The sequence below is a fragment of the Peromyscus californicus genome, unplaced genomic scaffold, assembly GCF_007827085.1.
Source record: "Peromyscus californicus insignis strain IS unplaced genomic scaffold, ASM782708v3 Scaffold_5__1_contigs__length_169319896, whole genome shotgun sequence".
Taxonomy (NCBI): Eukaryota; Metazoa; Chordata; class Mammalia; order Rodentia; family Cricetidae; genus Peromyscus; species Peromyscus californicus.
In genome coordinates this window covers 111215673-111241601 of record NW_026294573.1, presented here as the reverse complement: position 1 = coordinate 111241601, position 25929 = coordinate 111215673, and the positions used below count along the sequence as shown (strand labels likewise).

Here is a 25929-nt window from a genome sequence, read left to right as displayed (position 1 = left end):
CTGAGTGTCAAAGCCTGATCTACACAAGGGGGTATGTTTGAAATGAAGACTCTCTGGCTTTACCCCAGACCAGTAGATCTAAATCTGCACTTTAACAACATCTCAGAAATAAACGCTTGAAGCCCTAGGTAGGGCAGATGACTGGCTGGACAACTGAAGGGCTGAAGACATAAATTTGTTCTTGTGATTTTGTCAACAGTAGGTTTCATAAACAGAGTCTGCGGTTGACTGTGCATGTATTGAGGAAGCGTGAGAAGAGCCTACTGCTTTCAACTCAACTGCTTTGCTTGTGGGGGTGGGGCTGGTGGGGGTTCTGATGTGGGTGGATCTGGATAGCAGAGCACCGAGCACCTCCAGGCCTCAGGGAAAACCGTTGTGTGATACACGCGGAGAGTGGCCACTGCCACCACGGCCGCATGCCGGAAGTTTCTTGGGCTGATAATGACATAGTGGTTATTCGCTGTCTTTGTCTAGACAAAGCCGTAAGTTTGGAGCCCTGGATAGAAACACTATGAAAACTCTGTTATGAATAGCATCCATTATCATGCTGGTTTTCAATAACTATTTGAAGCCAACCTCTCATTTAATTGAAGAACATTTACTAAGGCCCCTTTATTCAGCAGACACAGGACGAGGTACCAAGATTGCAGAATTAATTAAAATTTGGCCTCTGTGACGACCTCAGTATGTGGTCAGTCTGAACTTTTGCTTTTCATGCTCCAAAGTCTAGCACATAAATGTGGACACAGATGCCATTCCTTCCATGTGTCGCTTGAGTTAGGAATGAAAAAGGCACAAGGTCTTTGGAAAGAGAAAAACAGAAATCCAAACACACAGCATAAACTGACAGCAGCTCCATGTGTTCCCCATATTTTCTGCTTAATAGATCAACTTTAGCAATAAAAAAAAAAAAAAAACGCACAATGAAAATATGCGGAGAGAACTCTGCCGGGCTCTGAGGGAATGTTGACAAGGTAACTAAGCAACGCTGGCAGGCACTGGTGAAGGAAGTTCTTATTTTTCTTTTCCTATTGATGTCTTCTGCCTCATTAGTTGAAAAATCAGAGTCCTTGCCAGGGATAAAGGAAGAAATGAAACAACTCCCCCACTGACTCGGGGAAATGCATCTTCCGCAGCAGCGACCACCTCTGAGAGGCCATCACAGTGAGGCAGAGGGTGACAGGGACAGAAAGGGCTGACTGATGTTAACTGTCGGAAGTATGTGGTGGGGAGAAGTCCAAAATATCATCTTTGGGCTGGAGGATGTCTCTGGGCAGGACAACTGGCTACAGAAAAGTCACAAGAAAAATGCCCCCCAAACACCCCACACAAAGGAGGTACAATCCGGCCCTTGCCTTGCTGGGTTCCAAGAAGCTGGAATGGTGTCGGGCACAGACTTCAAGAAAGGTTTGTTGAACACATGAGTAAACAACAGTCAATGAAAACCACTTTGCACTAAACCAGAACCACAAAAGCTAAACCAAACTGTTAGCTCCTAAGCTGAGTCATTTGGGGATTTGACCTCGGCCTTGGAAAGCTCAGTCCATGACCGAATCTGAATATACCAGTTACTCAGGGATGTTCCATAGTGACATGCCAGTCTCCTACAGGGACAGACACCTGTCCACTTCCCTTTCTGATGGGATCCTCCAGTCCTCAGTGCTATTTCAAATTCTAGTCTCAGAATTAAAGAACAAGTCCGGTATCATCTACCAGTATATTTTCCTCTCTGTGGCTGGGATAGTCTACAGAACTTTGCTCTTACACTGTCAATACTGAATAAATTAGGTTTTAAGAGGTGGTGTGTGTCATGGCCTGGGTGGTGGTGGCACACACTTTTAATCCCAGTACTTGGGAGGCAGAGGCAAGTGGATCTTTGTGAGTTCGAGGCCAGCTTGGTCTACAGAGTAAATTCCAGGATAGCTAGGGCTCCAAAGAAAAACTCTTATCTCGAAAAACCAAAAAAGAAAAAAGAAAAAAAGAGGTGGCGTGTGTGTGTGTGTGTGTGTGTGTGTGTGTATGTGTGTGTGTGTGTGTGTGTGTGTGTGTGTGTGTGTGTGTGTGTGTGTGCATGAGTACATGTGTGTGTCTGTGTGCTTGGAGGTCAGAGGAGGATGTCAAGTGTCCTGCTTTACCCTATTCCTTCTTATTTGAGAGCCTTTTTCACTGAACCTGGAATGACGCTGTCAACCAGCACACCTCAGAGCTCCTCCCGTCTCCACAGCAGTGGGGTTAGAGGATCCCATCATACTGGTTTTTGATTTGAGTGTTCTAGTTGTTGTCTTTTTTTTTTTTTTTTTTCAATTTCTGTGATAAGATACTATAACCAAGGCAACTTGTAAAAGAAAGTAGGTACTGGGGTTTACAGTTTCAAAGGATCCATGGCAACAGGCAGGCAGGCATGGTGCTGGAGCAGTAGCTGAGAGCTCCTATCTTCAGACACAACCACAAGGCAGAGAGAGAGAGAGGCGGGGGTGGGGGGTGGGGGGGGGGGGTGGGGAGGGACAGAGATAGCAAAAGTGTTTTCAAACTTTAAAGCCCGCCCTCAGCGACAAACCTGCTCCAACAAGGCCACACCGTCTCATCCTTCCCAAACAATTCTACCAAATGAGGACCAAGTATTCCAATATATGAGCTGATGGGGGCCATTCTCATCCATACCACCACAAAGAGTTCTGGGGACTTGAACTCAGGTCCTTATACCTTCACAGCAAGTATTCTTATTTCCTGAACCACGCCTCAGCCCTGTGCATTTATAAATAAAATTGACGCCATCTGCTGTTCAGAGGCGCCTCCAAAGGATGTGCTGGCTGATTCCTTCCTACCAACTTTTATGTATCCGTGCACTCCTGTACTCTACACACAACACTAACAAATTGGACATTCCTGCTTGAGAAGGAGCTTCACTACCTACAGCCCCACTCCCAACACACCTTCTCAGCTCGGAGCTGCATCATCCATGCATGTTTTTAGATTGGGTGAGAGAAACAGTGTTGCCTCGCTGTGATCTTCAAAGACACGCGTGACTTCAGAAACCCGCAGCGCTTCTAAACACAGGCGAAATCAGTCAGAGCGGGTACAGCCTTGAATAAACCTGTCCCATGACTCTCATTGCCCATCATCCTTAGCTCTTCAATGGCCATTCATACTCCTTGATATTTCATCTATTTATTTAGCCACCAGTACAAATATTCTAACGTTAAAAGTTTGAGTATCTCACAAATGAAAGCATCCCATGTCAGCCTCGATGCTGTAGCAGCAGCAACCGCAGGAGTGGATCCATGCAGGGCAGGTGGCTTAGAAACAACCCACCCATAATGACCCAAATGATTCACCATTCCCCAGACTTAGAAACAGCCCTGTTCAGAAGAGGATCCAGTGCTGGAAAGAGAACGAGTGAGGTATAAGGAGAAGAGGCTCAACACACTACACATCATACTCCACAGAAGGAAGACGGAATCTTATCTACACGTCTGCTTAAATAAAGGCCTTGTGGATGGCAGTGTGGGGCGGCTGGGATTCCCAGAAATGAGGAAGATGGGGAGCCTTTGGTCCGACCTTAGATAGGCTTGATCCAACTTATCCCAGTTTTAAGAATGAGTAGTGAAGGAAAATCACGGCAGAAGCTCAGCTGGCCAATTAGATTTTATAAATGATATTCTGATGATTTTATTTTATTTTTATGTTTGTATTTTTTTTTAAATTTTGTTTTTGAGACAGGATCTCACTCTGTAGCTCTGGCTGGCCTTGAACTCAGAGATCCACCTGCCTCTACCTCCCAAGTTCTAGGATTAAAGGAGTGCACCACTATGCCCAGCACAGATTATTTGCTTGTTTGTTTGTTTGTTTGTTTGCTTAATGCATTGGAGTGTTGCTTTTTTTATCCTTTGTCTGCACACCAGAAGATGGCATCAGATCCCATGGGACTTCAGTTACAGATGGTTGTGAGCCCACATGTGGGTGCTGGGAATTGAAGTCAGGACCCCTGGAAGAGCAGCCAGTGCTCCTAACTGCTGAACCACCTCTCCTGGCCCTAGTGATTTTATTATCATTTTAAAGAAAAGAGAAAAAGACAAAAGTTTCAAGTTGGTAAAACCTGTTATATTATTTCCACGTCTTTCAGTTCTCAGGAAAATACTCATTTTGTGGCTTTAAAAAAAAAATGTGATTTTTAAAACATGGTATCTACGTTAGGCAAGGTGGGAGGAAAGCAGATGAGTATGGAGTGAAAGATAAAGATAATATAATGGCTGAAATAAAAAATTAAGGTAGGCAAAAATATGTAAGCATTTTTACGTTTTAAATTAGAGGTATTTAGCGGGTACCGTGACAATTAGAACCTCCTACATATGAGGTGGAGCTCATTGTTAACTATCATTTCTCTCTTTGTCTTTGAAACAAGGAATGACAGATGTTTCTTGGAGAAGTATTACTTTAAAGCAAAAACGTTCAGACTTCAGAAAGCCAGTTCCTGTAACTGTCAACGGACGTCTGTACCCTTAGCCATCCTAAGTGAATTTGAGTCTCAGAGGCTGGAAAAGTTTTATTCCTGGCTTGAGGGGAGCTGATGTGTGACATCTGGAACCACTGCAAGAGATCTTTGAAGCGGGGTAGAGAAGCCACGGTGGGCGGGAAGACTGGAAATTGGAAAAAGCAGTTCTCATTTTCAAGAGAGCACAACGTTCAGCTGGAAAGGGCAGGGGAGGGTTAAATCTGAGAGCATCCCCAGGCAGAGTTTCAAACAGGGTTCAAAGAGGTCAAAGCCACAGCTTCTGCAGGCTGGTGGGAGACTTCCACAAGGTGTGTTCACTGTGTGTCCAACCTGTGGTCCACCTAACACACACATTCTGGCACTGTTAGGAGCAACAATGATGTATCACTGTATCAAAAGATTTAACATTCCTGGTAGTGGATTTAGTACATAACAGGTACTTTTAAAAAGTGGCTACTGTTATCATTTGATTCACATCATGATGCACATTTTAATACAAAGTCTGGTTCTTACAGACTCAAACAGACTTAGGGGTCTATATTAGGATCTGAAAATTCTGTTCTACCAAATTACATATCAGTGAGTAGCAGAGTCAGCCAGCATTGATTGAGGACTTACTGGTTTATTAATTGTCACAATCCAATGCAAAGGTCTTATTATTAGTCCTGTTTTATACTTTAAAAAAATGGAAAGATAATATGCAAACTCTGTTGCACAAGCCAGATGTAGTGATACACTTTTAATTCCAGCCCTTGGAGGTAGAGACAGTGACCTCTGTGAATACACTCCCTGTTCTATATAGTCCCAGGCCAGCCAGGGCCACCTACCAAGACACTGTCTTAAATGACAAACAACAACAACAGAAAGCCACAGGTCTTTGCCCTACAAGCCAGCCTAATGGTTCGAAAACAAAGAGAGCAGAGGTGTCTGGACAGCAGGCAGAATCAGGTGGAGTCCTATATGGCATCCTAGGATGCACAGAGGGAGCTGGAGTCCTGAACATTATTGGTCCTGAGTCAGCTGGCTACGTCTCTGGACAAGGCGTCTTTACAAGCCTCTGTCCTTCCTTCTTTAAAGACAATGGTGGTTATCTTTCAAGGTATTGCAAAAATTAAGAGCTACTGTCTGTGGGAGCTTAAATGCATGGAAACCGGCTTATGGCAGGCACAGTCACTGGTATTAAAGGGTATTAGACCCAACACTCTGGAGTGATATATGTCACAGAAGGTGCTTTGGTGCGATGCAGGTGTGTTCCAGGAATGGCAGGGAGGCAATGGGGACCCTGGAAAGGATCAAAGAAAGGAATCACATGATTCCTTCTCACTTGATTTGGGTGGGCTTTTCATTATCAGAACAAAGCAAAGAGTATTAATCTGAGCAATATAACCTCAATATTCTCCAACGTTTCAAATACTCTTATGGGACTAGAGATGTGGTTCAGTTAAGAGCATATACTACTCTTGCAGAGAACCTAGGTTTAGTTCCTAACACCCAAAGCAGTAGGTAGCTCACAACCACCTGTCACTCCAGCTCCAGGGGAATCTGGCACCCTCTGGCCAACTCTGGTACTTGTGGTACACATAAACTCACGGGCATACAGATATGCACATACACTTAAAAAATATATATATATTTATGCTCTCATTGTGAGGGCATTTCTATACTTTTTGTCTATAATAAAATCGAGTGCACATGGTTTGTCTCTTGAATTTGGGTATAGAAGAGCAAATTATACGTCTCATGTCCTCCCACTAATCCTCCAAAAACACTTCAGAGTTTAACCTTTTCACACAGAAAACTTTAAAATGATGTGCACTGTACATAACTGTTCAGCACAACCCAGCTGCAATCTCCTGTTCTAGCAGGGACAACTCCCTACACTGCTTACGAAGTTTCCATGTTTTCGGAAAAGGGACTGTGCTGGAGGAAAGGGTCACAGCCTTAGAAACAGGAGACAAGAGACAGTGGCCAGCACTGCACTCTCCTAGATGCAAACAGGTAGGAAGCAGATAAGCCTGAGTGAAAAGGGACACAAATAATTCATGGGCTGTCTACTCTAGCCTCCTGAACATGTCCAAAACAAATAAAACAAGGAAGAAAATGGAGCCTGCATATAACTGCCAGCTCTATAACAATCACAAAGGGCAGGGGATCGGGGGCACCAACCCTAATTTCAGAGCCACAAAGATGTGGGCTTGCATCCACGCTCTCCTGGGTGAACTGGTTACATGAGGTACTGACACCCGTATCACGGTGTGTCTGGGGGACAGAGGAGGCAAGGTGAGTAAAGACAGGCAAGCAACAAGTATTAAATTTATTGACCCAGATGTCTCACATTACCAAGTCTCAAGCTTCAAGACATGTAGGAGCCCCAGACATCATCTGGTCTGTTCTTTGACTTAACCCTTGTAAGACTTCAGCATCTCGGCCTCCAATGCACCAAGTCTTGCACGGTGCTGTGGGGCAGCATCATTTGCTCACTTGAGGTTTTTATGAAGAAGAATTTCCCCTAAAAGCCGACTACTAGACTATCCCTGTCCTAGAGTTACCTCAGGGGAGAAGAAGACATTGTTTAGTTGCTAACTATGAGAATAATAAACTGGGCATGCTCAGCTGACTCAGCCTTACTTTTCTTCCTCTTGAGAAGTATCTACCTTCAGGAAGTAGGCTATTTCTTGCTGCCCAATTCCCTGACACCTGAATGGAAGAAGCCACTTTCTCTACCACTACAAGGAGAAACATAGATACATTTGGGATTTGGGTTCACAGGCCTGTCAGCTACAGATCTGGGACTATATTTTCCACTTGACTTCTTCTAGTTTTAGTCTCTGTTGCTGTGATAAACATGGCCAACATGACCAAGAAATGGTTTCTTTGGCTTACAGGTTACAGTCCATCATCGGAGGAAGCGAAGGGAGGAACTTCAAGGCAGGAACTGAAGCAGACAGCTGAGGAACGCTACTCACTGGCTTGCCTCCTGTGGCTTGCACAGTTACCTTCCTTGTATAACCCAGGACCACAAGCCCAGGGTTGGCGCCACCTATAGTGATTGGCAGTTAAGGAAATGCCCCACCGACCAATCTGATGGAGGCAGCTCCTCAGTGGAGGCTTCTTCTTTGCAGGGGTGTCAAATTGGAAACCGACGCTAACTATGGCACTGTATTTCTATACCAAATAAAGTTGAGGTCAAGTGTGTTGGTGTACATCTGTAATCCAAGCCCTGAGGTGGCTGAGGCAGGATGATTGAGAGTTCAAGGTCAGTCTGGGCTACATAGTCCTTGTCCCCTCCTCCCCCCCAAAAAAGGGTATTTTGGGTTTTTTTTTTTAATTGGTAGTGGTGGTGGTGGATTAAAATTGGGTGGGCTTTTAATTATCAGAACAAAGCAAAGAGTATTAATCTGACTGGAAAGGTCTCCTTTTGTTGTTCTGTAGTTTAATTTAACATCTGCTTTTCTTATCAGCGTCCTCGAAGCCAGGTAGAAAGCATTTCTTTGTTTATTGGGGGCCCTGGAGACTCAGTGTGAAGTTGTGCAGATTGGCTTGTCCACAACAAGTTAGCTGTTTTTCAGCAGTGACTTGTGGCAAAACTCAGGGAGGACTTTACATCATAACTTCCTCGTCTGTGGAAGCTCAGTCACCACACGATGGGAAGCACAGTTTTCTCATGAGTTTTCTTTGTTGAGAGACGACGACCTGGTCACAGGGCGCATTTATCCCAGATGCTGCCCAGCTGCCAGCGCTCTGGGTGGGGATTACCCAGAGAAGAGTAAGTCTCATGTGTGAGTCAACTCCAGGTCTCACAGGCCCAGGCTCTAGTATGTGACCTCTATCCAGCAACCTGATACCAGAAGGGAAGTGTTCTCCACGGGGACTGGGGAAACCTTCCAGCCATCCAGGTAAAGCAGCTCTTTTGCTTTGCCTCAGTTTTCTCAAAACTCTCTTTCTCAGCTCCAGTCATCGTGAAGAAGTAGGAGGACAGAGGCAGAGAAAGAGGAAGAGATGGCCGGTGCATGCTGCTCGTTTGTGGCCTGCAGCATCTGGTCCACTGCACGTATCCACCCACCCTCAGCATCTGGTCCACCCGCTCACTCATGACTTCACACTCCACTATGCGCTCCACTTCCTGTGGCCAGTCACTCCTTAGATAACTCTGGCACAAGTACTTTACACAGGACAGCAAAACAGAACTCAGGAGCCCTTCGTGGCTAAACCATTTATCTAAATGATTGCTGATCAAATACCAGGCAGATAAACAGTTCTCTCTCCCACCAACAAAAGAACCACACTCCCATACTCATGATTCACAATCTACAAAAGAAACCCTTTCAGAAAACAGAGACCTCTTGCAAAGGTCAGCAGCAGGGTCACTGGACATGCTGTTTTCCAGGTCAGTGTAAACAGCTGACATATTTTCATGTTGCAACAGTCGGTAAGAAGTCAACCCCTCCGGACAAGTGCGCAGCTCTAAGACTTGAAAAATATAGGACAAGGGCTGGGAGATGGCTCCGTGGCTAAGAACACGTACAAGCATGAGGACCTTAGTCTGGATCTCCCGAACCTGTGTAAAAGCTAGATATGGCCACACACACCGGCAACCTCATCTCTGGGGAGTAGAGACAAGAGAGCTAATCACCAGGGCTCAGTGGCCAATGAGCCTAGTGGAAAAGAAGAGAAAACAACAAGCAAGCGGCGGGGGGGGGGGGGGGGGGGGGGGGGCTAGTTCCTCCATAGCAGGATAGAGAGAGATCTCCTCGGGCCTCTGTCCATGCACACCCCAACCCCATGTATCACAAACACACACCCCCAAAGCACCACCACCAGCAAACCCTTAGGGTAGATCTTTGTACAGACCTTTCTGTGGGGTTGTGAACGACTTCTCGCGGTGAGCCTGCCCGTCTGTCTCCGTCACTTCTGTTACTGCAAACTCCACAGTATGAACTGTTGCTCTCCCTCGGGCTCTTTCTGCTGCATCTGCCTCCTCCCCTGGCCCCACAACGTCTGTGCCTCTAAACAGCATCCTGATACGGGTCTCCTTCGAGCTCTGATCCTCATACCCACTCCCACAAGCATGACAGGGAATTGTTACTGATAAGATTTTTGCAGCAGGAAGGTCTCTTGAAAACTTGCTTAATTCAATCCAACTTCTTAACTGGTGTAAAATAAAACTAAACCCACCTAATCCTCAGAAAAGTGAATTTTTAAAGGCCAGCAATTATGACAGACCGGGGGCTGAGAATTTAGCCTTCAGTGTTCTCACTCTGCATATGAGCCTCTTAAGCACTTAAGGGGAGGGTGATGAGTAACACCCTTCAAAACTGCCCAGAGTAGCTTGTCCTTAGTTAAGAAGGTAAGCACCTACTGGCTGGCTGATTGACTGACTTATAGATTTCTTCTTAACTTCTGGTGCTTTTTAAGCCATTTAAAACAACATAACTTTTTCCCCCTCCACTCAGATGAAGTCATACAGAGGACATCTGTGATATTAAAAACCTAGAAATTCTCCTCTCAGCTGTGGGAGCACAGAGTCCAGCCCCTCCCAGCCCTTATTCACATACCTCCAAGAACCTGGAGGCTTGTCTTTGTCATCCAGGTAACCAACGAGGCCCCCTGGAGTCCACCTGTTTTCCTCTGCCCTTCTGATCAGCCTCCAAGGCCTGTGGAGGTGCTGCCTCCTACCAATGGCCTGTCTTCACCTCACGGTGAGGAAGCAGTGCTTGGCTGCTTTGCCCTGAGCACTGCGTGTGTGCCTTTCCTCTACACCCAACAGTTCAAACCATTCTCTTTCCTCATACCTAATGCCTCAACACGTGGTTCATCTCTAATCAGAGCTCCCCTGCCACCCATCAGTCCCAACCCATCAAAGCAGTTTCAGCCACACCCTGCCTCTTGAGTAGAGAGTGCATCCTTTCCAGACCCTTCTACGAACTGATCTTGTTCCAGGTCACCCTTTTGCTAATTCTTAACCCTTGCTCCTCTGTAAATATCTGCATTTTGACTCTGTTCTTGAATGGTACTTTTCCCCAAGCCCCGCCTCCATTTCTCCTTTTACTCTGACTTTTCTCTCCTCTGAGGACTTGGGTAGAAGGTGGTAGCTGCTGACTTGAAAATACGTAACCCTCGTTCACCCTGAACCAGTTTTCTGCCAACCAACAAGTTTCCTTGGGTCTCGTTTCCAGCCCCTCCGAAACACGGTGATCACCTGAGGTACATGTTTAAAATACGGCCCTTTTAAGTCCTCCCCTCCCCTCTCTGAATGGGTTGACTGGATTGCTTTCTAGTATGTAAGAACTCTGAGTCAGGGGGCTGACACAGCAGGCCTGAGCCAAACTCAGACACAGGCAGGGTGGAAACGTCATGTGAGGATCTGAAATTCCAGGAGAAAGAATGACAGCCAAAGTCCACGGACAGCGGGAGGGCTACCCTGAACCAGGCTGAGAACTAAGTACGGTCTCCCCACTGCTGGTATGTCATCTACATCACCCACGGAGGGGACAGCTCAGTCCTTCCTTGTCCTCTGCATCTGCTGCATCAGCATCCTACAGACTGGATGCTGAATTGTGCACCTGAGATTTGCGCACAGGGATGCTGGGATTTGATTCCCACAGCGGCTGGCTCTTGAGCTTATTACATCCCATCATTAACCTTTGCCTTGCTTCTCTTTAAAACAGAGATCATGAAGGTACTTACCTCGTGTGTTCTGAGAATTAACATCATCCCAACAAAGCATTAGCACCCACCGGGCACACTGTCAGTATGTAACAGCTTTAATTCTTGGAATACTTACCCTCCTAAAATATCAGTGTCCTTCCTTCTAGTCCACCTCAAAGGCAGACAGCAGAGGCTTCCCTTTTCCCTGGCTCAGATCACACTCTAGGGCGAGCATACCCTGTGGATTTCAGTGTTGCTCCGTCAAGACGGTAAGTGGAGGCCAGCAGCTGGTCTGAAGCCCTGTAGGCAATCAGCACCCCTCAGGAACTGTAGAGGAGGGTGAGCCACCTTGTGCCCCCACCGGGAAGAGGAACAGCACCTTTCCGGTTATAGCCAGTTGGCTGGCACCTCCCTTCAGCCACAGTAAGCAAGCCAACCAGTGGTCCGCCAGGGTGAGAGCACAGGCTAGGGGGCTGCCATGGCGACATGAGAAGCTGCCAGGCAGTTTTGGTTTACTGGACATGGGTGCTTATTATTTAAGATCAGGAATTCGCTCTTCCATAGCAGCGCCAGCAAAACTCATCCCCAGTCAAGGCATGCTTTGTAAATACGAAACATCTTAATTTTGATTTTCTTATGTAACCAAGATGTGTAGACTTGCCAAAGAATGTTAAAAATAGGACCAAAAAAAAAAAAAAAAATCAAAGAGGAAGAGTGCCTCACAGTTTCTGCCCTGACTGGCGTGGAAACATTTGCCTCATACAACAGAGGTAAAGACGGGAGTTTTCATTGTCTAGGGGAGGTGTTTTGGGTTTTCTCCTTTATTCCTTGGGTAGTTTTATTTGTTTTTCCCACACTACTTTTCAGTGACAAGTCAGGGTGCCACCACTCTTCTGAAAAACACTAAAGGCTGCGGGAGGAGGAAACGTCCTCAAAAGTCTCCAGAGGCTGCAGGAACCTCGCCAAGGGAAGTGTCTGCTTCGGCCGAGCCACGGAAAACAGCGGCCGCCAGACACCAGGCTCAGCCAAACCCTGCAGCGAGGACTCGCTTTATTTCGGGTCCAAGCAAGAGTCCGGGAAGCCACATGCATTGGCTTCTTTTCCATTTTAAATTCTACGTTCACCAATATGTGGTGATGAGGGCGCGCCTGCATTAGGGTACCCCACTGTTAGTTCTCAGAAAGAGGAGGTGAGCCGCACAGTCCTAGGAAAGCGTCCTGTGTCTAGCAAGGAGACTAAGGCAAGTGTTAGGCGATGGTTCATCCTCTCCCCTCTCCTCTCCTTCCCTACCCCCCTCTCTTTCTCTTTCCAGAGTCTCAGAATGTAGCCCAGGCTGGCCTGGAAGTCAGCAATGACCCACCTGCCGACCTCTGCCTCCCATGTGCTGGGATTAAAGGTAAGTGCCACCACACCTGGCCTCCTATTCTCTTTAACTGACACTTTATTTATTTTAAAAACTCTGAAAAGATGTCATAGGTTTCCATAAAAAAATCTGATGACCTAAGCAGTTTTTGTACCAATTTTAGTCAATAAAAAAAATTCAAAGACCCAATATAAGCAAAAGTGAGGAATGACTTCAGAGTACCAGAAAGACAAGTAAGACAGTCAGACTTGGCATTGGGGGGAAAAAAGTGTCTAAAAGCCACTTCAGCACATCTCAAATGCAGATCTTTACAGAACCAAGCAAGATAGAAGCATTTGCAAACATTTATATTTTAAATCAGATAGCTAGTCCCAGATGCTACAGATTTTTCAGATTCTAAGAGATGATACAATGAGATGGTCCCTTTTTGATCCCTTCCGATATACCCTATTTCATAGCAGCTTCTAGAAAAAGAAACCCTGACAGTGTAGGGCAGCATGGCCAAGGAGCCCTGATTTATTTCAGCTTTGAAAGTTTTCTACACTTGGCTTCTGATTTCTTCAGGGAATGCAATCCCCACGACTCGCCTTGCTGTCTGAATAAAGTGCACGTTTTTCTCATCTAGCAGAGTAATCTTGTGAAATGTGAGGACAACCTGTCCTGGAGTCTGAGAGAGGCAAATGGGGGAGAGTAAGGTCATGCTGGGACACGAAGGGTTTAGAAAGCCTTGCTCTCTGGACACAGCTTACAGGGCACAGACATGGAAGGGGCAAGGTTCTAGTTGGTAAGGCACCTAGAAAGGAGTGGCTTTCTTTTATTAATGAGGTCTCATTATGCAGCACAGGCTGGCCTGGAACTTGCTCCGTAGACGGAGCTGGCACTGCATAGACCAGGCTAGCCGTGAACTCATAGAGATCCACCTGCCTTTGCCTAAGAACTGGGATTAAAGGTGTGTGCTGCCACAGTCAGCCAGAGTAGCTTCCTGAGCAACCACGGAGAGATGAAACAGACACCTTGAGACCCTAGGTTCTTAAACTCAACATTATCCAAAGGAGCCACGTGGCCTTTTGGCTTGCAAGGCCCAAACTGCAAAGCAGAAGGCAAAAGCAGAATGTGTGGCAAATTACAGCTCCTTCTCCACCTAATGTTAACCCTTACACAGGGATTGTTGATGAAAATTCCTATGAAGACATTCCCCCAACTTGATCAGAAGCCATTCAATACCCCCAGCTCCACAACTTGCAGATAATAGGAAGGAGATGGGGCAGCTTGCAATTCATTTGGGAGGCTTTTAAAGGAGACCAAGCCCTCACGTGAGGCACTAATCTAATAGCCACAGTAAATAATATCCGTTGAATTTTACATACTAAAAATCCTAACCCTGGGTGTGGCAGTGTTTGGAGGTGAGGCCTTTGGGAAGTAATCATGTCCTAAGGGCTCCCCCTTCAGAAATGGGGCTGGCTTCCTTATAAAAATGGATGCCAGAGAGCTCTGTTGCCCCTAAGAAGGCCCACATGAGAATGAAGCCATGTTGACACCCTAATCTTGGAACTATAGAATTGAATGTCTGTTGTTCAAAAGTCATCTGGCTTATGGTACTTAGCTATAGCAGACTGAACTATGACCCATAGACATTGGGAATGACAATTCCCTTACTTAAGTCTAGGATTGGGATATATTTAGCTCTACAAAACTCAAATTGTGTGGGAAGAAAATGCGGGAATTCTTACACTTATCTGTATTTCTTCCAAGCATTTTGGAGTAAACAGAGAAGGGTCCTTTAACAAGATCGTGCCTCCCACTCCATGGACCCCAGGAAGCTCCAGAGCAATGAGACTTAGGATGACTGAGTGTGTCTCCCTTGACATCACCGGCCCACCTAACTCCCTGGCCAAGTCTTGGATTTTTATCCCCTTCCTCAAGGGAGACGGAATAAATCTAACCCAAAGCCAGTAAACAAGTAAAGACAAGGATTTTTTCATGGCCCAGCCCAGGTCATCATAACCTAGACTAGCTACCAAGATGACAGGCATGGCATGTACTGGCGGACACTTTTGTATCATAAGACGCACCACTATTTCCTGTTCTAGAACATTTTGGAGGGGTGGGAAAAAGAAAGCCAGGAAGTTGAGATGATTGTGACAAAATTTGTCAAAGCCTCTTTCGAGGCCTCTCCCCCTCAGAGGAGGAAATAGCAGGAAAAAAAAAAAAAAAACCCAATAAAAATGAACTGGAAGTCTGGAACGAAACCTTTGTAAAGAAAGCTGATCTATATGAGACCTTTCTCTTAAAACTTAGGGTTTTATAGCTCTCAGGGTCACCTCAAAATTGCTTTGTCTAACAGCTGAGGATGACCTTGAGCTTCTGGTCCTCCTGCCTCCACTTCCCCAAGTGTTAGACTACAAATGTGGGCTAGCATGCCATCCAGATGAAATCTTAAAATGTGTATGTGTGCACGGTGGTGCACTTATACATCCAGATGTGTGAGGCAGCCAGAGAAAGATGTGACCTCCTCAATTGTTTCTCCACATCATCATCATTATTATTTTTTTTTTGAGACAGGGTCTCTCACCAAACCTGGAACTCACCATTTCTGCTAGGCAGGTGCCTGGGAGCCTCTGAAATCTGCCAGCCTTTGCTCCCCAGTGCTAGTATTACAGGTGGGCACTGTCAAGCTCAGCTTTTACCTGGGGACTAGAGATCCAAACTCGGGTCCTTATAATGTGCAGCAGGCACTTACCCTCAAAGCCATGTTCCCTACCCCTTCAAGTGCTTTTCGTTCCCTTGGCAAACCCATTGAAAACAAGTGTTTAGGGTTATTGTTGCGGGCAGGTTTCTAAGATGGAACTCAATGATCTCTGTTCCTAGCATCTATACCCTAGTGTAGTCCTCTGTTTAGTGAATGTGGACCTAGTGACTTCCCTCTAGTGATTGAGTGCCAGCAAGATGAAACACTTCGATGATTGGGCTGTAAGAACTGTGGCTTCTATTTTGTTCAAATACTCTTCCACTCTTTCTTGCTTACTTTGAAAAAAAAATAGCTGTCATGTTGTGGTTCTACCAAGAAACTCACATGGCAAAGGACTGACCAGTTAATGGAAAGTGAGGAATGGAGGTCCGCTAGGAGCTGTATCCTGCTGGCGACCACTGAGGACGTCAGAAGCAGCTTAAGATGCTTCTCTCAAGCAATCCTAAACCTAAGAGTCAGCTAAGCTGTACTATCACACTTGACCTGCGGAAACTGTAAAATAATTAGTGTTGCTCTTAAGCCACTAAATTGGAGGACTACTGTTTTCCTGAAGCGGTAGATAAACACACCTATTTAAGCATCACTGATGATAGCCACACATGAGGAGGAAGACAATGCAGAAGTCCATCCAGAGGGAGCTAGTTCCAGAGTGGTGCAACCATTCAAGAAATATTGGCTAGTCCTCAGAATACATCTATCTCTGCAGCGATACCGAAAGAAGCCAATGAAAACTGGGGTGCAGGCAGGGTGGGGGGCAGTACAAAACAAGATGCTACTTCTAAAACATTCCATTCCTGTGCACTCCAGACAAGTTCCTCACCTCACCCAGTTCCAGCCTCAGAAAGAATTCTAGTTGTTCTATACTAGCGCATATTTGTATATGTGTATATAAACACACACACACACACACACACACACACACACACACACACACACACATACACACACACACTCATTCCTGACTCTTCTCCTTCACACTGCTTATTCAACCCTTCCACACATTATAGAGTCTACCTTTTAGTTGACATCACATCTCACACTTTCATATCACCCACACAGTGAGTGTGAGCCCCTACTCTCTCCCTTTACTGATTCCATGATGGACTTCTCTGCATCTGCTTTTCCTCTACAATTTGTTTCCAGATCAGGTACTTTAGAAATATAAGTGAAATCAGGCGACTCCACTCTCTGAACCCCAAAAAGCTTCCCACCATACTCAGAACAAAAGCCCAAGTCACTCTGTTAACTCATGAAGCCTGTTATACAGACCCTACCCATCCCCAATGCCTCTCCTGCCTCTCCAGTTCTCCCTTTACTTGGTTCCTCTTCACTGCCCTCTTCAATGTTTCCACAACACATAAAATCTGCTATCACTTCAGGCCTCTGTTACTTTGCTAGGGTTGCTGTTAACAGAGCCTCGAAAAGCACTTGGCTTCTAAAATGGAAAGGCATTGTCTCATTTATGGAAATCTGAAATCCGTGTGTTGGCAGGACTGCACCCTCTCTGACGGTGCCAGGGAACATCTGACCTGTGCCTGTCTCCTTGCTTATGTGGTTTGCTGGCAATCCTCAGTGTCCCGTGGGGGCTTGTAGACTCATTGCTCCAATCTCTATTCTCATCTTCACCTGGTGTTCTCGCGAGCGTATCTACCTTCAAACATCTCACTTCTTATGAAGGCAGCTGTCACTTGAGAGTAGAGGCTCTACTCCAGTGGACCTCACTCTTATTTCCAAATAAAGGCACGTTCCAAGGTACTGCTGGTCAGGATTGCACCTGGGGAAATAATCCGACCCCTAACAAGAGGCTTTGCAATCACTGTTCACTCTGCCTAAAAGAAAATCACAGTGTGGCTGCCACAGGAATGTGCCTTATAGTCTTCGAACTTACGAGGCGCCTAAGGGCCAGGAACAGCTACTGTGCTTCCCAGGGGCCACTCCTACTGCTGCATGACTTGGCATGGCAAGGACACCAAAGCAAAGCTGCTTCTGGGGGGTGAGAACTCACCCAACAGGTGGCTTCAGCTCCAAGACGCTCCAAAAGCCTTGGCAAAATCTCAGGGCAGCTGGACAGAAGGATGCTTCCGCTCAACTTTCCTCTTCTCTCATGGCAGTCTGAATTCCCCAGTATCTCAACAGCCACTTCCCTCTTTCCTCCCACATTCAGACAGCACTTTCAGGAGGACTTTGCACTTCGCTGCACGCTCTTTAAGAGTCGTTTTGAAATTCTTAGTTAATTTTTAATAAGAGGGTTTAACAGTTTCCTTGTGCACTGGCCTCAGATCTTAACAAGAGGTTGCTGTTGTAGTTTGAACATCTGTTTTAGGAACCCCACTTTCTGTTCACTTTGTGCTTCATGGCTGTAGATGCAGCAAGACCAACAGCCCCCCACTCCTGGGGTCATGCTTTTCCCCACCATGATGGACTGTATCCCCTTGAACTATAAGCCAAAATGAACCCTTCTGCTCTTACGGCTTCCGGTCAGGCATTTTGTCACAGTGTTGAGGAAAGTAACTTTTAAAACTCTCTTGCATTGTTAATCCCATCTTGGTGCCTGCTTCTTGGAGAACCTGAGCTAATTAATCTCTCCAGTATCCCCATGATGCATCATCTCCTCACATAAGCCTCTGACTAGGGGTCCTTTGCCACCCAAAATAAAATATACTCATCCAAACTGGTCCTTCTTGCTTCATTTCCATAACTTCATCTGATTTTATGACATTTTTTACTTACTATTATTATTTATGCCATTCTTTCCAGGGGATTAAAAACTGTGAGTTGCTCACTTTTCCACTCTAATAACTATAGCAAAGCCAGGAACACAATAGGTAATTAATAGTTTGTGAATATATTTACTTTATAAAGAAATCAATGTCAGATTGAATTCACCAGAATCTCCCTTCAATTCCAAACATATAAAATATAACCTAGGGTGGCCACCATCATAAGAAAGTACCTCATAAACGTAGAAAGCCAAAGAATGGCCCAGCTACGCTCAGCTCTAGGTTGAGACTGAAATACCCAAGGGAGGCCAGGTAATATTGCCCTTAGCCATGCAAGGAAAACAGGCCAGAAGGACAAAACTACACCATCAGAATTCTGGAAATACTCCATCTGCATGGAAGTAGAGCTAGAAAAACCACCACTGTCCCCCAGGAAGCAGGCTAAGTCTGTATTGTGTTTTGCCACAGTTTCATATTTACATAAAAAGCACATCCCAAGAGTATGCGGAGGTCATCTACCAAGCACCAAGCCAATGCCATGCATAAGCATGTCACCAAGATTTACACTGTTTAGATTGCACAAGAATCCTGAGCCAATATATCACCATAAAAATGTTCCCTGGACCAGAGAAACCTTTGCAGAAGCAAACTCAGATTGCTCAGTAGGAATACTTTCTTTATAGCTCAAGGTTCACAAGGCTCCCTCAGGATAAACCATCCCTACTGAACAAATCAAAGATCTGAAAAAGTCAGAGGAGAAGCCATGTCCCCAGCAAGCCATACAAACAGCACCCCAAGAGTTGAGGCACGAGAAAAGCCATCATCTGTAAGATCTATACACTAATCAGGCTTAAAGTAAGTCCCTAACCAAAAAGAGAAAACATAAAAAGCACTATCCTCTATGAGAAAGGAGAAAGAAGGAAGTAGAATTCTTTTATGTTTATATTTTTGTTTGATTTGATTACATTTTACTGATTTGTGGGCGGTGGGGTTGCCTTGGGGGGTTTGTGTCAGCTAGTCAGTGCGTGGACATGTGTGGAAAGCACAACATGAAGGAGTCAGTTCTCTCCTATACAGTGGGTTCCAAGGATCGATCTTAGGGTGGCAAGCACTTTATCAGCTAAGTCATCTCGACCGCTCATAAACAGAACTTTAAAAATTACAATACAAGCCAGGTACTGTAATCACACCTGTAATCCTAGAACTCTAGTCACTGAGACAGGAGTGTTGCCTTGAGTTTTAGGCTAGTCTGAGCTACTTAGTGAATTCTAGGCTACAGACTGAAACTTTACCTCAAAAATAAAGGAGAGAAAAAGAGGAAAAACACAATGGGAAAAGTTGCATGTTAGCTGCAGTTGAAAAAAGAATGTTGTGGAAGATAGATCTAAAGAAAATATCTTAATGTTGCAGAGAGAGAAGAGAAAATATATGAAATAATAATTACAGGATGTAAAAATTAAATTCAAGGAAAATTAAAGTATAAATTTCAATTGAATTCCAGGAAGTCAGAGAGGCAATATTAAACTTGAAATGGTAATGGCTGAGAATTTTACAGAATTTAAGCAATATATAGTGTTCTTTTTAAAAAATTAGTCCTTGCTGTTTTTTAAAGTTATTTTAGTGGTATGTTTACTATGTATAAAACAGTGATTTCACACATCTGATTATATTCACTCCCTACTACCCTACTACTGTCTCTTAATGTGTTCTTTTAAGATGTGTGTGTGTGTGTGTGTGTGTGTGTGTGTGTGTGTGTGTGTGTGTGCACCTGTGTATAGATGTCTTTAGTGGCTAGAAGAGGCATCAGATTTCTTGGAGCTAGAGTTATGAGCAGTCATGAACCACCATTCATGAATGCTGGGAACCAATCTTTGGTCCAGTGCAAGACAGCAAATGCTCTTAATCACTGAGGCAAATGCTATTAATCACTCCAGCCCCTTAAAATGTGTTGAGTGGGAAAATTACAAATAGAAAGCAGAATTTAAACACACACACACACACACACACACACACACACACACACACACACACACACCATAGACTGCTTAAAAAAAACTGCAGAAAGTCAAATCTATAAAGAGAATCACAAAAACAATAAGAGCAAGATAAATTGCTAACCTAATAATGGCATTCAGATTGTCAACTGATTTGACATCAGTGACACAGAGAATAACAGAATATAAGAGAATAACATTCAGAACGGCATAAGGACACCACCTCCAGGCCAATAAACTAGCTCACTGAGTGGGTGGAAGTGCCTGCTGCCAAGCCTAATATGAGTTGAATCCTTAGCCTAGAAGGTGGGAGGAAAAACCTGACTTCTCATGTCCACAAACATACACACATATACACAAAATAAATAAGTGTAATAAAAGAAATTTGATTTAAAAACCTTTTTCAAAAAACCAAACCACTTTCAGTACCCAACTAAATTATTGCTCCAAAGTGAGAAGAAATAAAATATACCCATAGAAGCCAGGCATGAGTGGCATACGCCTTTAATCCCAGCACTCAGGAGGCAGAGACAGGCAGATAGATCTCTGTGAGTTCAAGAGCAGCCTGGTCTACAGAGCAAGTTCCAAGACAGCCAAGGCTATACAGAGGGACCCTGTCTTGAAAACAACAACAATAAAAATTTATATATATATGCATACCAAAATAATCAAGACCCCTGTGATATTAATAACCATGTATTTTAGGATAAAGTAAACTGAGAATGAAATAATGGTGGTCAAAACAGATACAAAGTACATTTGGTACATTTATAATCACCCCCACCATTAAAAAATACCCTTTTTCCAGATTATCAGGGAGTTACAAACAACTTGTAGTTAAAATCCAGATAGCATCAATGTGGAAGGATCACTAAGTTACAAGAGTCTAAGGTCCTTACACTGCTTGACCAAGAAGGAACAAGTCTGAATAATTTTTTATAAATTTAAACATATGTATTATTATTTTAGGAGAAATGAGGAGACAGGGGAGCAGAAATAGAATGTATAACTCCCGCCAGGCGGTGGTGGCGCACGCCTTTAATCCCAGCACTCGGGAGGCAGAGGCAGGCGGATCTCTTCGAGTTCAAGGCCAGCCTGGGCTACAGAGTGAGTTCCAGGAAAGGCGCAAAACTACACAGAGAAACCCTGTCTCGAAAAACCAAAAAAAAAAAAAAAAAAAGAATGTATAACTCCCCAAAAAGTGGAGGAGAGGGAAACACTCAAATCAGACAGGTACGTACAATTAACAGCAGGATGAATATGCTGCTCAGAGACCCTCACTAAAACTGTAAAAACCTCCTTTAGGGGCCAGGGAGATAGGTCCACAGATGAGGTACCGGCCACCTAGTCTGACAATCTGAGTTCAATCCTTGGGACCTACCTGGTGGAAGGAGAGAAATGACTCCTGGGAGTTGTCCCCTGACCTCCACACAGTGTCCTTCCTACTGGGCACACCAGCCTGGGTGTGCATTTATATGCGCACAAAACCAAGTTTTTATAATAAAAATAAATAAAAGGACTTGTAAAGAAGAGCTGCAGGAATGTGGAAAGTTAGGATAGTGAAATGTAAGAAAAAGAGTAAGACATAATGAAGTAAAAAATAGATAATTGAACATGTGCATTAGTTTTATAAAAGAAGGGATTCTAAGGACACATAAATGGAAAATTCATGAGAAATGAGGACTAGGATTGGAGGCACACATCTGAAGGGTGCGAGTCCAAAGGATGTAAAGGTGTAGATCACTTTAGAATTTAGTGAGTGAAAGGTGCACGCTCTAACTACTACAGGAGTGTAACAGGTGACTCCACTTTCAGAGTGGTTCTGGAGGAAAACGGAGACGACAAACCCACGTAGTTATAAGAAAACAAGAGAGCAGAAGAACCTCGGGAGTGGTGCCTCAAAATGCGAGGCATAAAAGACCCCTCAGATGTGACTGAGAGACAACAGTAATTATAACAAACACAGATCAGCTCACTGCTCAGCCGAAAGACAGCCCCCAACTGAAATGCCTTCCTGGGCAGAGGGGACCATGCCAATGAGTCAACAGTTAGGCAAAGGAGGCATGGGCTTAAAGAAAATGCTGCTGTTGTCTCCTGATCCAGAAGAGCAGGGCTGGAGGTGGGTGAGTCAGTGAGGGTACATGACTGCAGCTTGGGCAGTTCCCACCTTCTGCTGCCACAAGTGACAAGGCAGTGTCATACCAGTCAGCAAAACAGCAGTTCTGGACAAAACTGAAACCCACCAACAGGAAATCTGATTTCTAAACTATATTTTGAAACACACACACACATATGGAGCAGGGCAAGAGAGAGAAAATAGAAAAACTGTTAATAATTCAATTCATAGACATAAGGAGATAAAGCAGGACAAACACATGGGGAATTGCACAGTAAGTAAAAATCTCAAGACGAAAACAACAAAAGGCAAGTGAAAAGAACAGCCCCTGCGAACCTTTGCAACATGAATGGAAGCCATGTCTTCTGCTCAAGAGCCACTGGCAGCCTCACCCTGCAATTTCCACCCTGCTCAACCTTATCATTTGGCTGAGAGACCTAACATTACCGGATAGGAAAAATGCTGGGTAATTCAAACGTAAAACACATGCAGCCCCAGTGGTCACTCCAAACCTAAAATAATGTCTGGAGGTCTGTTCTGCCAGTTCCGCTCACACCGAGTCTCCTCTGGGCCTTACTGGATACCCGGACATCCCAAGCTGTTCGCAAAGCTCATGATCTTAAAGGCACCCTACAAGCTGGGAAGCATGGGGAAGAGAAGGAAGACAGAGGAAAAGAGAAATAAGAAGGAGGCGTGACGAACACTTCCGCGTCTGACTTCATAGCCCTGGAGAAGCACTGACGTTGCAGGAGATGGCTCAGACATCAGACGCAACCATCAAGAAGACACTTTTCTTCCGGCTTGATGCTGCTGTTAAGCAGCCGGGGTGGGGACTGGACCCTTTCAGGTGCTAGGGGCTGCCTTGCCAGTGGGCCTGCCCTAAACACCGGCTCATCGATCGTCCCCTCTGCCCAGGAAGGCATTTCAGTTGGGGGCTGTCTTTCGGCTGAGCAGTGAGTTGATCTGTGTTTGTTATAATTACTGTTGTCTCTCAGTCACATCTGAGGGGTCTTTTATGCCTCGCATTTTGAGGCACCACTCCCGAGGTTCTTCTGCTCTCTTGTTTTCTTATAACTACGTGGGTTTGTCGTCTCCGTTTTCCTCCAGAACCACTCTGAAAGTGGAGTCACCTGTTACACTCCTGTAGTAGTTAGAGCGTGCACCTTTCACTCACTAAATTCTAAAGTGATCTACACCTTTACATCCTTCGGAATCGCACCCTTCAGATGTGTGCCTCCAATCCTAGTCCTCATTTCTCATGAATTTTCAGTCGACATGTCTTTAGAATCCTACAAGGACTTCTTTATAAAGTTAACACACATGTTCATCTAACTATCTTTTATTTCCTTCTGTCTTTATTTTTCTTTTATTTCAGTATCATACCTTTCTATATTCTTTTTTCTTTAAATTAACATTTTTTCATACAATATATTTTATCATATTCGTTCCCCTTCCCCAACTCCTTCCAGATCATCCCACCTCCCTACCCAACCAACTACCCTACTTCATGTTCTCTGCCTCTCTTTCTCTCTTTCAAAAAACCAAAAACAAGACAAAAAATGAAAAATAAAAAGCAATGCAAAACAAAACAAAAATGCACACACACACCAAAAAAATGCACACAAAAAACACTAACAAAAAACAAAACAAAACATGGAGTCTGTTTTGTGTTTGCCAACTACTCCTCAGCATGGGGCCTGTTGTGGAGTGTGATTGACATCCCCAGTGTCACTCCATTGGCAAAAACTGATTTTCCTTTCCCAGCAAGTATCAATTGCAAATACCTTCTTAGTTGAGGGTGGGACTTTGCATCTACTTCCCTTCTCAGGGCTTGGACTTTGATTTCAATCCGTTCAGATCCTGTGCAAAGTGTCATATCCCTGTGAATTCATTTGTGGATCAGTCCTGTTGTATTGGATGGCATTTTTCCTTGGAGTCATCCATCACCTCTAGTTCTTTTTGTTTTGCTTTGTTTTGTTTTTCTCTGTGTTGTGTAGCCCTCACTCTATAGATCAGGTTGGCCTCAAACTCACAGAGATCTGCCTGCCTCTGCCTCTCAGTGCTGGAATTAAAGGTGTGTGCCGCCGCCGCCACCACCACCACCGCCACCGCCACCGCCACCGCCACCGCCACCGCCACCGCCACCGCCACCGCCACCGCCACCACCACCACCCCATACCTCTAGCTCTTATTATCTTCCTTCTTCTTCTTCCACATAGATCCTTTGGGGGTTTGATAGAGACATCCCATTTAAGGCTGAGTGTTCCAAAATCTCTCACTCTCTGCACATTGTCTAGTTGTGGGTCTCTGTGTTAATTACCATCTACTGCAAGAAGAGGCTTCTCTGAGGAGGGCTGAGTGAGGCACTATGGGTATGTCATTAGGAGTCATTTTGCTGCTATCTTCCTTTAGCAGAACAATAGTATTAGGTTTTCCCTTAGGGTCATGGCCTCTCTAGTCTCAGGTTCTTGGCCACTTTAGCAGTGTCAGATAGAGGTTCCATCTCATGGGCCTTAAATCCAGCCCTAATCTTATGGTAAGGCCAGACTGCTAAAGACCCAACTTACTTAAGTCATTAAACATGGAGAAGTTGAGCTGGCGCCCAACTAGAAGCTTCACTCCTCCTGACCATTGTTCACGGTGCTGGAAGGTCCTTTGCAGGTTACCGGAAGAGAAAGTAATCATCCGTATCACCCAGCTACAAACTCTGAGACCAACAGTAGTGACCTCCTGCCTGCAAGATGTACTGGTGCAACAGGAAATGTTACGGGAGCAACCAACCACTTTTTGACCTTTCTACATTCTTGCAGCAATTCTTTACACGTCCTTTTATTTATCTGTAATGTATTGTTACTACATTAAAAACTTTATTTTGTGTATATGCATGAGCACACACAGGCTGGTGCGCGTCCTAGGACACTTGTGTGAAGGTCAGAAGACAACTTGCAGGAGTCATTTCTCTCCTTCCACCATGTGGGTCTGAGACCTTGAACTCAAGTTGGTAGGCTGGATGGCACCTCCGGTTGAATCTCTTCTCAGTATGTACATAAAGATTTGATGGTTTAAAAGAGACTATTGTCTCTGTGGTACAAGAGAAATAACAGGAAATTTCCTATTATTCAAAGATATTTTATTTTACATGAAAAGTAATTCAAAGGATAATGTTCTTATTTTTAAGAACTCTCGATTATGTAACTCCTGAGAAACTTGAGCCAATCATACACTGAATGCGATACTTACAGTCCAATGATTTCAAAAAGCAAATTATAAACATGCTTTTCATTGCCTGAAGCAAAAATCACATTTAATGTGGGGTGTGGGTAGATGCTGGTATGTTTGGAATGTGTGTGGGCAGAAGGGGACCTAGAGCCTCGGAAAGTCTCAAAGATCCGGTCCCCTTTGTGGTTTGAAGGTGCAGAGGTGCTGGAGAAGGCAGAGCAATGCCAGGTTAAGTGGGATGGTGGGGGTGACCATGGGATCATAGCAGAGGGGTCCATGCTCAGCTCCTCAGCCTCCATGAAATCTTCAATCAAGTTACAGAGGCAAGGAAATACAGTCACTGGAAAAGGACCTTGTCACCCTGCATGTCTGTCAGGACTGTCTAGGGAGTGGGCTGGAATCAGAGATGAGGAGTCTTTCATGCATGCTTGAATATACTGTGGAGGAAAGGGGGTTAAGGCTAGGAAAGTTCAGCCAGAGAAAACTCTGATCTAAATAGAACCTCCTGGAGCTTCCATGGAAGCCTCCGAGCCAGGTCCTTCTAGTTAGGTTAGTTGAGACTTACTCTGAAATCAAAATAAAACTGGAGGGGCAGAAAGACAGAGGAAGCGAGCATTTCTCCCAGTGG

General features: G+C 44.8%; 1 protein-coding gene across 2 annotated transcripts in view; it reads right to left on the bottom strand.

The window, feature by feature from the left end:
• Positions 1-25929, bottom strand: part of Mob3b (MOB kinase activator 3B) — a 198114-nt gene that overhangs the window by 126345 nt on the left and 45840 nt on the right. Inside the window, exon 1 of one of the 2 annotated variants that reach the window (XM_052716481.1) lies at positions 11277-11548. The exons of the other annotated variant lie outside the window; for it this stretch is intronic. The gene's annotated coding sequence lies outside the window, so the exon portion shown is untranslated. Of the gene's footprint in view, positions 1-11276; positions 11549-25929 lie in introns of those variants that run through there. 2 annotated transcript variants of the gene reach the window in all.